Source organism: Meles meles, chromosome 2 (assembly GCF_922984935.1).
Source record: "Meles meles chromosome 2, mMelMel3.1 paternal haplotype, whole genome shotgun sequence".
NCBI classification, from domain to species: Eukaryota; Metazoa; Chordata; class Mammalia; order Carnivora; family Mustelidae; genus Meles; species Meles meles.
This window is the reverse complement of record NC_060067.1, coordinates 199,383,655-199,397,126: the sequence shown is the minus strand read 5'-3', so window position 1 is coordinate 199,397,126 and position 13,472 is coordinate 199,383,655. Positions and strand designations below refer to the sequence as shown.

The window sequence follows — 13,472 nt, the reverse complement described above, 5'->3', positions numbered from 1 at the left end:
ATTTGATTCCAAGTGAACAGAAAAAGTGTAATTTCCCAGAAAGTGGCAAAATCTCTGAGTTGATATCAATGTGGTACATTTAAGGAAAGTAAACATTTGCTATTCAGTAGGCTCGGTCTTGGTACTAAGAGTGAAGGGTGACCCACGTTGAAGACGTTGAATGAAATAGGAATGTAAATGTCTTACTTGGGACGTAGGAAGAATCATGCATAACAAGGGAAGGGACCTCTATGATGTGTTAATACTAAATAAATGAGAATTTTCACAACCCAACTATACAGACCTCCCTTTCCCTTCCCCCTGACTATTGATTGAGATGGAATTTTTCATCATTCCAGACAGGAAGTTTCATAGAATAATAAGGTTTCTTTTAAAAAAAAAAAAAAGATATGGATCTTTCCTTTAATCATATTGAGTCTAGCTACTCTATGCTATTAAACATTAAAAATATTGGATTTTTTTTATTGTAAACCCAAGAAAAGAAAGGCATCCAACAGGGCCACAGAGAAAGATAATTTCAGTGAGCTTGTTCTGAAGTCACCAAAGGATATATGCTAATCCCTGACAACATAACATTTCATACTAACTGCTGTGTGGGGACCAATGGACAAAGCCCAGGGTCCATGAAAGGTTGGAAGGACCATGAAAAATCTGTTAAGCAAATAAAAAAGCACTAACACTGGAAAAACACATGATTGATTATATAATCATCGAACTAGGAAACAAAATATTTGCACAACTACAAAAATAATTTTGTATTTGAAATTTGCTTTTGGTGTTGGAAGATAAATGTACTTTCTGTTATTCTGTGAGACTTCAAACTGAATTGAAATCGTTTAAAGTTTGAAAAGACCCCATATAATAAATATTTTGAAGTAATTTTAATAAGAGAAAAAGGAAAAAAAAAGGAAAGAAAAGGATCCATGCGTTCAGTAGAGATACATTTTCAGCCCAGGCCATCGAGCATCTACACAGCTCAAGTTTCAGCAAACATAATAAGCTTATAATCAGAAATCACAGATCATGAGGAAATACAACAATAAGTGAAAAACGACAAAGCAATATATTCAGACTCTAGAAGGTGGTACAGACTGGATTTTTGCGTAGGTGACATACTGATTTGCATTTGGATTGGTGGAGCAGGAAAACACCACGTGTGGGAGCAAATCAGATCCCAAATGTCCTTGAAGTGGAGTAAGCAGCTCTGGAGAGTGGGGAGATTAAAAAAAAGAGTGAGAGAAGGAGTAAGACGAAAAGGCCATAGACTACAGGATTGAGGATAGACATCTTACCGGTAAAGAGTCACACACATACACACACGTCATAAGTTTGGGTGCAAAGTGACTGTGCGAGCTAACCATTCCGATAATTCCATGCTGATTCCCAAGACCTTGGCCTTGGCGTGTATTGATTTTTGCTGAAATCGTGGGTGGCCCTCTTTTAATTCTTGTTTGTTTAGCCATTTTTCCTTTATTTTCAATGTTGTGGTAGCATACTATTTTATAATTTAGTTTTGCCTATATGTATCTTAGATTAACAAAATTAATTCTAGATCAATATATCTGCACAAACTCCTGTGATATTTGAGAATTTTTTTAAAGATTTCATTTATTTATTTGAGAGTGAGAGAGGAAGAGAGCACAAAAAGAGGGAGCAGCAGTCTCCATGCTGAGCAGGGAGCCTAACGTGGGGCTTGATTCCAGGATCCTGGGATCATGACCTGAGCCAAACCCTTAACTGACTGAGCCACCCAGGGGTCCCCATATTTGAGAATTTTAAAAGTCATTAAATTTTACCAGGCCACTGGGTGGCTTAGTCAGTTAAGCATCTGCCTTCAGCTCAGGTCATGATGTCAGGGTCCAGGGATCAAGCTCTGTGTCAGCCTCTCTGCTCAGTGGGGAGTCTGTGTTTCCCTCTCAATCTCCCTCTGTGCTTTCCCTCTCCTTCTCAAATAAATAAAATCTTCAAATAATAATACATAAAAAGTCAGTAAAATTTAGTTAAGTATCCCCACTATTAATTAAGAATATATGAAGATTCACTGCTATTATTATTTTGCTTGACACATACCCAAGATGAAAACAATTTCTAATTTGCAGCAGTGTGTCATACTACCATATTAACTCTTTGTTAAGATTTTTAATAACTTCCTACAAATAATTTACAGCATGCTCTTATAACTGATTTCTATCTTATAATAGATCAGTTCCTTAGTATAGTTTAAAAACCATTAAAATATGTTAAGACATTATATAGAAAACAGATGTTTTCCTATAATAAAGAAAATGTTAGGTACCGGGAGTCTTGAATATTCTGCTAAGTGGGATGACCTCATTTTAGTGATAAATTGTTCAGATTAGCTCTCTAATTCATTACAGTCAATTCTTTTGAAAAAGATAATAGATATTTCAGTGAATTAGAGAATTAATCTAACATTCTGCCAAACAAGCTAACCTGATAGTTTGAAGCTTTCCTAAGTATAATGTAATTTTAAACTAAGAGAGATCATATCCCATGAGCAACAAATTGAGATACTCTATGTAACTTAATTTTGAATGGTAATTATATTAATGAAATAAGATTTTAAAAGCATTTCAAATCCATACATTCCTATAAAGAATTGTTTAATCAACCCCCTAAAGCAGGAGCTAGTTTAATTTTCTACATTTCATAAAATACTTGTCTTTAATAAATACTTATCAGTGACAAAGTGATCAGTCCTTCCTCATCTACTTTTTTAAAGTTGCTTTTTTGTGCGCACCATCTGGGCAAAAGTGCACAGGTGTATATATCTTATTAGTGGAGTGTATCTTATAAATAATCAGGAGAACTTGCTGAAATTGATTCAGAGAATGTGAATGAGAGCAGCAGAGTCAAGTATTAGGGTTATATTTATTAAATTCAATGTACCACGATTGGTTCTATTTCAAACAAAGGCAACACACAGTTTCTGAGTCAAAGAAGGAGATCAGACGTATATTCAGTGTATAAAATGAAACACAGACATAAATGCATGTTAGAAATGACTACGGATTGTATGCGTGAAGAGATGTCTTTAAAGTGCGGTTACAGGGGGTGAGTAAACGTGTGTGTGTCTGCGCGTGTCTATGTAGGGGAGGGTGTGTGTGTGTTGGGGGTGTTAGACTTGAAACAGAGAATGATTCCAAATTTCTAAGTTTTGAGCAGTGTTCGCATCATATGAATGCCGTTACTAAACTTCGTTACTAAGTAACGTTACTTCGTTACTAAACTTCGTTACTAAACTGGCCTCTAAGAATCTTCTCCGAGCTGGACAAAATTCACCAATCTGTACAAGACACGGACCCCGAGCGGATGCCCTGTCTTCCCTTTGCTAGAACAGTACTTGGCCCATTGTGTCTGATTCCAACAACCTCTCCTGCTTCCCTATCTCATAACAACCCGCCCTTCTGACTTCTTGCTTGGGATTTGCAAGATAACTCACAGATTAGAGCTGACAGTTGGTTCTCCAGAAATGAGTAAGAATCATCCTAGGGAGTCCTGTGTGGGAAGAATTAATGGGAAAGATTTATGCCATAGCCTAAAAAGAAGATCGAAAATCATGACTAGAGAAACCAGATCTGAAAGCCAAGACAATAATATGCAAAATAATTATAATATTTATTTGTTTCCTTGATACTAGGCAGGGTTTTTTTTTTCTTAACATTATCAGCTCATTTAACCTCATAATAACCTTATTAAGAATCATTGTTAACACTCCTCCCCATTTTCAGATGAGAAGCTACAGGTGAGCAAAGCTCCTTGCCCAAAAACATACAGTAAAGAAGCCCCAGGCCTGCGATTTCCACCAGGGCAGGCTGATTTCAGAGTCTGGCTCGTGGCAACAACATTAGACGTTAGGACACACTAATTTTAAGATGTCTTGTTAATAAAATAAGGTGCATAAAAAAGTGAAGTAGTGGTATCTGGCCAGCTACAGGAGTTTTGGGATATTTTTATTGACCTTGCATCTCCGGAACAAAAGAAACTTTGATGATCATCCCATATCCTCCCAGGGTGGAAGGAGTTGAAAAAAGTCCTGAGCTCTGACAGCAAGCACCACGGCAGAAATCACTATGGAGAGAAGCTCTGTGAGCTCAAAATACCTTCAGTTTGGCTAGCAACTAAAATCCTTGCCAGCCTGACTAGAAAATCAGGCTCAGCAGTGGTTTAAGGCTGAACTGGACAGTATTCCCTGCCACCTCTGGGCGCATCATATCTAGACAGCAGCTATACGGTTGCCCAGAAGGAATGCTGCCATGTCTCCTGGAACCCGAAGGGCAGGTCTAACCATCCTACCTCTAAACATGCTCACTCTGTTGACATCCACTGTGGAAATGCATTAATGTTGCTGTGTATCTCTTCTCCTTCCGAAGTGGCTTTTCCCATAGTGGTAAACAGGTAGATACATTAGCTGTGTCTCCCACAAACTAAATGTGTTCAGTATTGGGGCCATTTATCTTCAGATACCAACTTAGAAATGTTTTACCAACAGCTTCATACCTATGTTGCTCTGGCAATTAGGTCTCTTCATTTTCTCATGTCTTTTCACCTGCCAATCCTATGTTATTTTTATTTTATTTTATTTTTGCCTGTGCATTGATTGTATAGCTTTTTAGACCAATTAAATAAATACCTCCCTTCCAAACTTTGAATCAAGTCAGAGCTTGACTCCCCCTTCTAACATGCCATCTCTATGGGTCTGTCATTGGGAACAAGACTGAAGAAATACCCTGTCTTTGCTTTATAAGCGGCCTTTACCTTATAAGCAGCCTTTACCAGACATGTCTTGGAAACCATCAGGTCACATGATTTTCAAAGAGGGTTAGAGCTATCCATTATTCACTAGCAGCATTCTTTCATGTGTCTGTCAGCCATAGTTTATGTATCCTAATGTACACAGAGACTCAACCATAGTCAAGAGCGTAATTTTCATGGCAAAGAGGCTTTGAAATCATTTTATGTCAGACATCAAACTGGGCATGGGTTACAGTTTCCACACCCTTGCCCTGGCCCTGTATGTATCTTGGATTCTACAAAACAAAACAGAATGTTTGTGCTATGCTACAAATTGAAGATCATTCGTTTATCACTTCAGCACTTGTGAAAATTGGACATGGAGTTAATTTCATTATCAAAGAGTAAATATTATTCTGAATGAAAGATTTTTTTGGCTTTATATTCTTCATCTCGAATAGGAAACAGAACAGGAAAACTGCATTTTATTTACCAAAGTTATTCTAGTTATTAACATTAAGAAGATGGGTGTGTAGGTGTGGGGGGCACATTTTTCTTGCCAAAAATGAAAGACACGTGGTTGCCCACAGAAGGAAAATCTCTAAACAACATGGCTTTCTTCCTCAATGTCACAATCATATTCCTCCTTAGGAAGTGAACAGGAAATAATAAGAATTAATGTTGCAAGTAATAGGATCAGTAACACTGCCAGACATTGTTATCAGGGCTTTACATATTAATTTATTTCACCCTTTCAACAACCCTATGAAATCCATACACTATTATTATTTAAAGATGAGGACAGGGAGACAGAGATAAAAAACTCACTCAAGTACACAGAATGATGTAAGTTGGAGAAGCCAGGCTCAGTCTTAGGCTGGCTGGCTTGTGTCTTCACGCTGGACTGGTGTGTTATACGCATTGCCTCCCGTGGCTCAGAAAGGGGTGTGTAACTTGTGTTTTGAGGGTGTAAACGAAGTGCTGCCAAGCGTCCATACAGACAAGAGAAATTAAACGACACGCTGAATTTGTGGTAAGGCAAATGAGTAAGCAAATTCTGACCCTAAATATGGAGCTGCCTTGCCTTCTGGAAAGGGACAGAATTGGGTCAGAGAAAATGAACATGAGGCCAGTCCTATGGCGGCCACTCCTAGGTTCCCAGTCTCTCCAGGGTTAGTGCTGTCCCTGGTGTTCTTTGTGGCACCTGCTGGGGAAAAAACATTTAAATGTCCCTGCTCCATAAGTATATGGAAGCATCCCCAACTGAGAGATGTTTCTGTGTTGGCTCAGAGATGAAGCTCTAAGGGGCTCACAGAGAGAATGCCACCTCTAATATGCTTCTAGCAGACCAGCCCCTTTCAAAAAACTTCGTGTAATTTGTTCTTGCAATTGTCGCCAATATTCACTAACACTGAAAAGGAACCCTACGGGCACTTGGGTGGCTCAGTGGGTTAAAGCCTCTGCCTTCGGCTCAGGTCATGATCCCAGGGTCCTGGGATTGAGCCCTGCATCAGGCTCTCTGCTCAGCGGGGAGCCTGCTTCCTCCTCTCTCTCTCTGCCTACTTGTGATCTCTCTCTCTGTCATATAAATAAATAAAATATTAAAAAAAAAAAGAAAGAAAAGGAAGCCTAGTCATAGCCCTTGAGTTGTTGGGATCTGGAATCCCTATGAAAGGAAATTCATATACTATGCTTAGCGAACCCTTGCTATGAACAGATTTCCCTACATGATAAGAATAACACAGCAGAGTCCTGCTTGGAGGAGAAGAGAAGGTACTTCCCAACCCAAATAATCATTAATGAAGAAAAGATTTGAGAGTAATGTAATGACTAGAACGAGACGGTGGCCACGCAGCACAGCCACACCTCAGAGGCCTGTGTCTTCATGGAGAGTGGGAGAGGTGGCCAAAGAAGAAGTGTCCTCATTCATCCAAGGGCACTGAGTGAATCACTCTAGAGCCGCACTGTCCAATAGGATGCCCATTGGCCACACGTGAGTATCTAACCTTCAAGAAGTCCAAATTAGAGAAGGTATTAAAAGCCAGTTCCTTGACTGCACCAACCACATTCCAAGGGCTCAGTAGCCACCCGTGGCTAGGAGCGATCCCATTGCATCACAGATAATGGAACATTTTCAGATTGCCGAACATGGTATTGTACGGAACTACTTAGTGAATAATATCTTGTTCACTCCATGAAGGGAGAAGGCAAAACTGGAGGTCACTGAGAAGAGCAAATGTATTCAGTGAAACCAAGGAGAGCCCCAAATGCAGGAGCAGGCTTGCAGAGACACATCATTTATTACCTGTGGAGTGGAACCTGCTAATCAAGTGGGCAGTGGCTCCAAGGTATGTCGGAGGGAATTGCTGTGATAATAACCCTCATAAGCAGAAAGACAGCCACACTGTTGTAGACAGAAAATTACCTATGTATGAAGCTCTCTGAATGTGACCAATCATAGGGGTGGGGTATTGCGATGATTAACTTATTCTGAGTCATAAATTTACATATTATACATGGGTGACACGTTTTCCTTATTAAATAAAAGTTTCCTTGTTTCTTTCTGATTATATAAATAATTCATGCTTATTGTAAATACTTCAAGCAGTATAGCAAAGTGTAAGAGGAAAGTCAAAAATCACTTGAAATTTTCAATTATCAGAGATGATCAGCAAGAACCTTTCACAAGATAGATGAATAAATATACACATACACATATATACTATTTTGACACAAGGATGATTACTTTAGATGGAATTACTTCTTTCTGTTGTAGCATTTTTATTGTAGTTGGGGTGTTGTCTTTTTTTAAATTATCCTGTTTGTTTTTTGGTTTTTGCTTGTTTTTTCCACTAATACACATACTCTCATTGTTCATTCGTAAGTCAAGTAAAAATTTTATATTGGTATTTTCCTTGTCTGTTGATGAAATTGGGCTCTTGTCATATACCCGTTGCTGCACCTTAATTTTATGACTTAAAATTGTATTGTGAAATCTCCTTAAGGCAAATAGTATATATTTAAGTCCTTGCAACTGCCTCAGATTTTGCATGGTATGCATTCCCATAATTTTATCAGATATAATTTTATTTACTACTGCTTTAGTTCAATTGCAGACTTGTCCTCATTACAATGAGATTTCTCATAGTAATTCATTTTAGAGATTCCCTTCCCTCAAATTTTTACTGTACACATGAATAATTGTACATAAATCTATAGGTTTCCTGGAGTCTTATTACTGGTCATAGAAGTATTTGTTTTTTTAATATAAATGATCATTGCTAGGTTTTAAAAAAAGGTTATATAAATTTACACTTACACCAGTTACCCATCCTTATATTCATTTAACTGTTAACCTTATGGGTGTCAACACTAATATTAATATTTTCATCTTTATAATTTGTGTAGTTATCAACTATTCCTTTAAAGTATAATTAAAAGTTGCAATTAAATTTGCAATTTCCACTAGTAAGGCTCACCATATATTTATGATTTTAGTGGCTGTTTTGTTGTCTCTTCTGTCAGTTGTCTGCTGAAGACACCGTGCAAACCTTACTGTTAGGTTTTCTTTTACATAAGAGCAGGTAAGGGAAGGGAGGTGGGTGAGGGGATGCGGAAATTGGGTGATGGGCATTAAGGAGGGCACTTGAGGGAATGAGCACTGCGGTGTTACTTGCAACTGATGAATCCTAAATTTTACCCCTGAAACTAATAATATACTAACATGAATTTAAATAAAATCTAAAAAAAAAAAATTTAAAAAGATCAGATAGGAAATCTTTCTCACGACTGCCATAATGAACAAGTCCTGGGAGCCTAACGATGCTTCCATTCACATTATAGTCTCTAGGGGTTTATAGAAACCACAATGCCATTTTTACATACCGTGATCATGAAATAGGGTAACCCTAATAAACATCCGAGGTAACATAAATATTGTAAGTTATGCAAATTATATGCATTTCATATGCTTTTTTCCCAATCTATATGTTGTCTCTTGGTTATAGTGTATCTTGTCTTAATAATTTTATGTTTTGTATAAAAAATATTTCTACATTTTTTTTTAAGATTTTATTTTTTTATTTATGACAGAGAGAGATCACAAGTAGGCAGAGAGGCAGGCAGAAAGAGAGGGGGAAGCAGGCTTCCTGCTGTGCAGAGAACCTGATGTGGGGCTCGATCCCCAGATCCTGACATCATGACCTGAGCCGAAGGCAGAGGCTTAACCCACTGAGCCACCCAGGCACTCCTATACAAATTTCTTTAAACAGTTCTTTCTGCCAACCATACATTTTAAATTAGACAGTATTTTCCTGTTGAATTCAAATATCTTCCTTTTCATATATCAAAAATTTATATATTCTGGAACTATTTCTGGACTCTCTTCTTCCTCTTACCTTAAGTCTATGCTAATACTGACTTGACTATTTTATTTTTAATGTGTCTTAAGGTGGATCTCTGTTCATCAGTCTTTCATTTGCATAAGTTACATTGTTAATACTAAGTATTTATTTGTCCTCATAAACTCAAAGCTTTATTTTGTCAAATTACAACAGAATCTGGTGAGAATGTAATTAAGATTTTAAAGTGTATATTAATTTCTCTTAGGTTTTCATTTTCTTTCTCGTAAGATCTTGAATTCTCTTCCTTTTTCCTGTTACATTAATTCAATTTTTACTCAGTTATAAGCTACTTATATACAAATCATAAGAGTAAACTCAATGAAATGTAATATGATAAACAGAGCTTCCTTAAGATTAAGACTTTCTGCTCACTGAAATAAATTTTTAAGAAAATTAAAAGCTTGGTTGCAGAGTCGAAGAAGATATTTTCAATACATATGTATTAAAAGACCACCATACAAAAAATAAAAAGAATCTCTACAGATCAAGCAGAAATAGACAGCCAAATTTACAAACACAGCAGGAAAATTCAAACACAAAATCAAGATATAGAATTCGTCCAGTGACCTGAGGGCTTATTTGTGCTCACTACAAGTCAATGCCCTTAAAGAAATCATGTTTTTTTCCATCACCATGGAATATTCTGCTCATTTGTGAGCTCTATATAAATAGAACCATAAAGTTTGTAATTTTTTGTATCTGAACTCTTTCTCTTCACACTGAATTTCTGTGGAGTACATAACCACGGAAATGTTGATACTGCTTGATCTCCTTTGTTCTTCTGTATAACATGTGTTTGTTTTCTCTGAATATGTTTTTATAATATTTTCAACATTTTCAGTTAATTTTTGGTGTTTCCAAGAGGATGTGTATGCACGCATTACATATACTGGTCCTTGTTTTCCTTGGGATTCTTTGAGTCTTTTGAATCTGTGATTTGCTATCTTTTATTACTTTGGGGACAGTTTCTGTCATTTTCCCTTTTAATATTTCTTCTACCCTACGCTCTTCCTACTCCTTCTGGAACTTGGGTGTATCCTAGACAATTTGATATTGTTCCACAGCCCTTGGCTGTTCTGTTCATTTCTCCCCATTCTTTTTTTCTTTTCTTTGTCCATTAGTTTCAATGACTATGTTGACTTATCTTCAGTGTCGCTGATACTTTTTTGAAGATATCCTTGATTTCTGATATTATGGTTTCATTTCTAGGATTTTCCACTTGATCTTTGCTTATATTTTCCATTTTTCTGCTTATAATCCTCATCTCTTTATGCAAGATGTGGACATCTACTAATCTTTTAACATATTACAGTTACTTGTAAAGTCTTTCTTTGGATTTCAGGTTACCTATGGCATCCTAGGCTCTCTCTAATATGCTATGAAAACTTATAGTCTTGCAGACTATTGAGCTCTTTCTCTTTCATTATTTGGGTGGGAACATCATTGTTTGCACCTTTCTCTCTTCTAAGTGGTAGCAGTAGTATACTAGATACTTATTTTTAATGAATATTGACAGAAGGTTTTCCAAAATCATTAGACAAATTTCAACTCCCAACAGTATTGTAAAGATATCAGGTTTCTCCGATCTTCATTTATTCTGTGGGTTTCAGCATTCCTAATTATAACTTTTCTGGTAGAAATGAATTTCCATCCATTGGGATTGTAATTTACATTTCCTTAATTAGTATTCATGATATAATTTTTTTAAAAGATTTTATTTATTTATTTATTTGACAGAGAGATCACAAGAAGGCAGAGAGACAGGCAGAGGCGGGGGGAAAGCAGGCTTCCCGCTGAGCAGAGAGCCCGATGCGGGGCTTGATTCCAGGACCCTGAGACCATGACCTGAGCCGAAGGCAGAGGCTTAACCCACTGAGCCCCCCACATGTCCCCATGATATAATTTTTTAAAAGAACCAATGTTTGACATTTTTGATGTTTCTCTATTGTACATTTGCTTTCTTTTAACTGAAGAATTTTTCAAGACTGCTGTTTAGGACAGTATTAGATTTGCGAAAAAACCAGATTATTATTGACCTATTTCAGTAGTATGGTATAATTATTACAATTAAAGAGCCAATATTGGTACTTATTAACCAAATCCATAGTTCCTTCAAATGTCCTTAGTTCCTGTCTAATGTTCCTTTTTCTGTTCCAGGATCCCAAATTAGATGTGACCTCACATTTACTTATCATGTCTCTTGGTTTCTACATTGAATTTTATATAATTGATTTCTGGTTTTATGATTTTTTTTTGATACCTTGACTTTCATTTTCTGCTATTCTTTCTTTCTTTAATAAATTTTTTATCTCATTTTATTTTGAGAGAGAGAGAGAACACACACACAAATGGGGGAGGGCAGAGAATGAGGGATAGATAGAATCTTAAGCAGACTCCATGCCCAGTGTGGACGCCAACACAGGACTCTATCTCCAGACACTGAGATCATGACCTGAGCTGAAATCAAGAGTCAGAGGTTTAACTGACTGAGCCAACCAGGTGCCCCTGTTATTCTCACCTCTCTGACTGGTGGCTTTATTCTACTGTGTGTATACAAAGCTGTAATTTTTTACACAGCTTTAGCTGTACTGCTCAATTTTGATACGCTGTATTTTCATTATCATTTAGTTCAAAATATTTTCTCGGAGTTCACTTGGTATTTTCTTCTTTTAAACATAGCTATGATGAAATGTGTTGTTTCATTTCTAAATGTGGTTGTTTTCTAGTTATCTGTTGTTGATTTATAGTTTAGTTCTATTAGTTTTTAATTGTATATCTTGTATGATTTAATCAGCTGAACTTTTAGAGAATTTGCTTCATGGCATGACAGTATCTTCTTTAATGAATATTCCAAGTGCACTTGTAATGAATGCATATTCTGCAGCTTTTGGAAGTAATGTCCTTTGAATATCAATTGGGTCAGTTGGTTAATTGTGTTGTTCAAATCCTCTATATATTATTGAACTTCATTTGATCTACTTCATCTATTACTTAGAAAGTGGTGTTAAAATCTCTAATGTAATTATGCATTTTCTTTTTTTAAATCTCAGCTTTTTGGAATTTATTGAGGGAAATCCAACTAGTAATGCAAAATCTGAGCAATGCATCTACTGATCTATTTTGCCTGGTTGGAAAAATGGCCCTCGATACGGATCTACACTAATTTATGAGCAGAGGCTCATATGTTTTCCAGATAACAAATACTTGAAAAGAACATGATTTTTTATTTTGCACTGGGGACTAGGATATGTAGGAAAGAAGCATAAGGATGGAGTCTTAAGAACGGCAGCATTGTGTAAGGCATCTGTATGCAATTAAATGTTCACCAAGGGGTCCACTAAGGAGGAGGCTCTTAATAATCAGGGGGGAAAAGACGACCCATTCTTTGGAAGTGCATCAGCCACTTTCCTCGGCCATTCCAGGTCAAGTGCAAAGTGGTCATTATAGAAGGGATGAAATAACATGAACTACCGCAGGTCAAATCGATTCTACCTATTGCTACTGCTGAATGCCTAGGCCGCCAACAGATGTCAAGGTTGAGTACTTATACAAGCCTTTGCCCAGTGGAGATGAGGGGTAGAAAATCACTTTTGTTCCCTTCCCTTCATTGGGAAGGTAGCAGGTCATCCTCATCGAAACAGACATTCGTCTTTATAAGCATTTCTCTTTTCTGCTGTAAATTTCTATGTTGGCACTATCATGTCATACTGATAGCCTACCATGCTCACATTCCTGGTATCCTATAAAATAACATTTTGTGTAGAAATTCATTTTATAGAAATAAAAATTAATTATCTTCATAGAATCTGCTGGATTTACTTCACGCCACTTCACTCAAATCTGCCAGCATTATGGAATTTTGGGAAGGCATGTGGAGGATAATATCGTGGTACCCACCAGAAGACAACATCGTCTGGCGTGAGCAGTTCTGCTGGATGTGGCTTATGTTCCGAACCCAAGTCCAAAATGAGATGTAGTTTCTCCAAAATTAAGGATATGTGTCAACTGCTAAAAGTGAGGTTAATTCCTTTGACTATTACGCCTCATAATCCATTCAAAAACTTTGTTTCTCTTTTAGCAACTTTGTGCTCTCCTTGTTCCCAAGGTAAGAGTCTTTTGTCCATAGATAGAACAATGGTTCCTTTGTATTGCAGGTTCTCATTTGTCCATGAGCACTGTGTGTTGTTAATACCACGGAAACACCAGGTATAGGAAGATGTTACTGTACTGGGTGGGGTGACGGATCCTGATTTACCATGGGGAAATATGGCTGCTGTTATAAAATCAGGGCAGAGAAGACCATTATGGAACCCA

The 13,472-nt window shown here is 37.0% G+C and overlaps 1 long non-coding RNA gene across 1 annotated transcript in view; it reads right to left on the bottom strand.

Annotated features, from left to right (window-relative positions):
- Window positions 1–981: 981 nt before the first annotated feature.
- LOC123937578 overlaps window positions 982–13,472 on the bottom strand; it is a 32,586-nt gene continuing 20,095 nt past the window's right edge. The window contains exons 3-4 of the long non-coding RNA XR_006817495.1: window positions 3,464–3,519; window positions 982–1,204 (exon numbers count right to left, since the gene is read on the bottom strand). This is a non-coding gene — a long non-coding RNA (uncharacterized LOC123937578). The remainder of the gene's footprint in view (window positions 1,205–3,463; window positions 3,520–13,472) is intronic.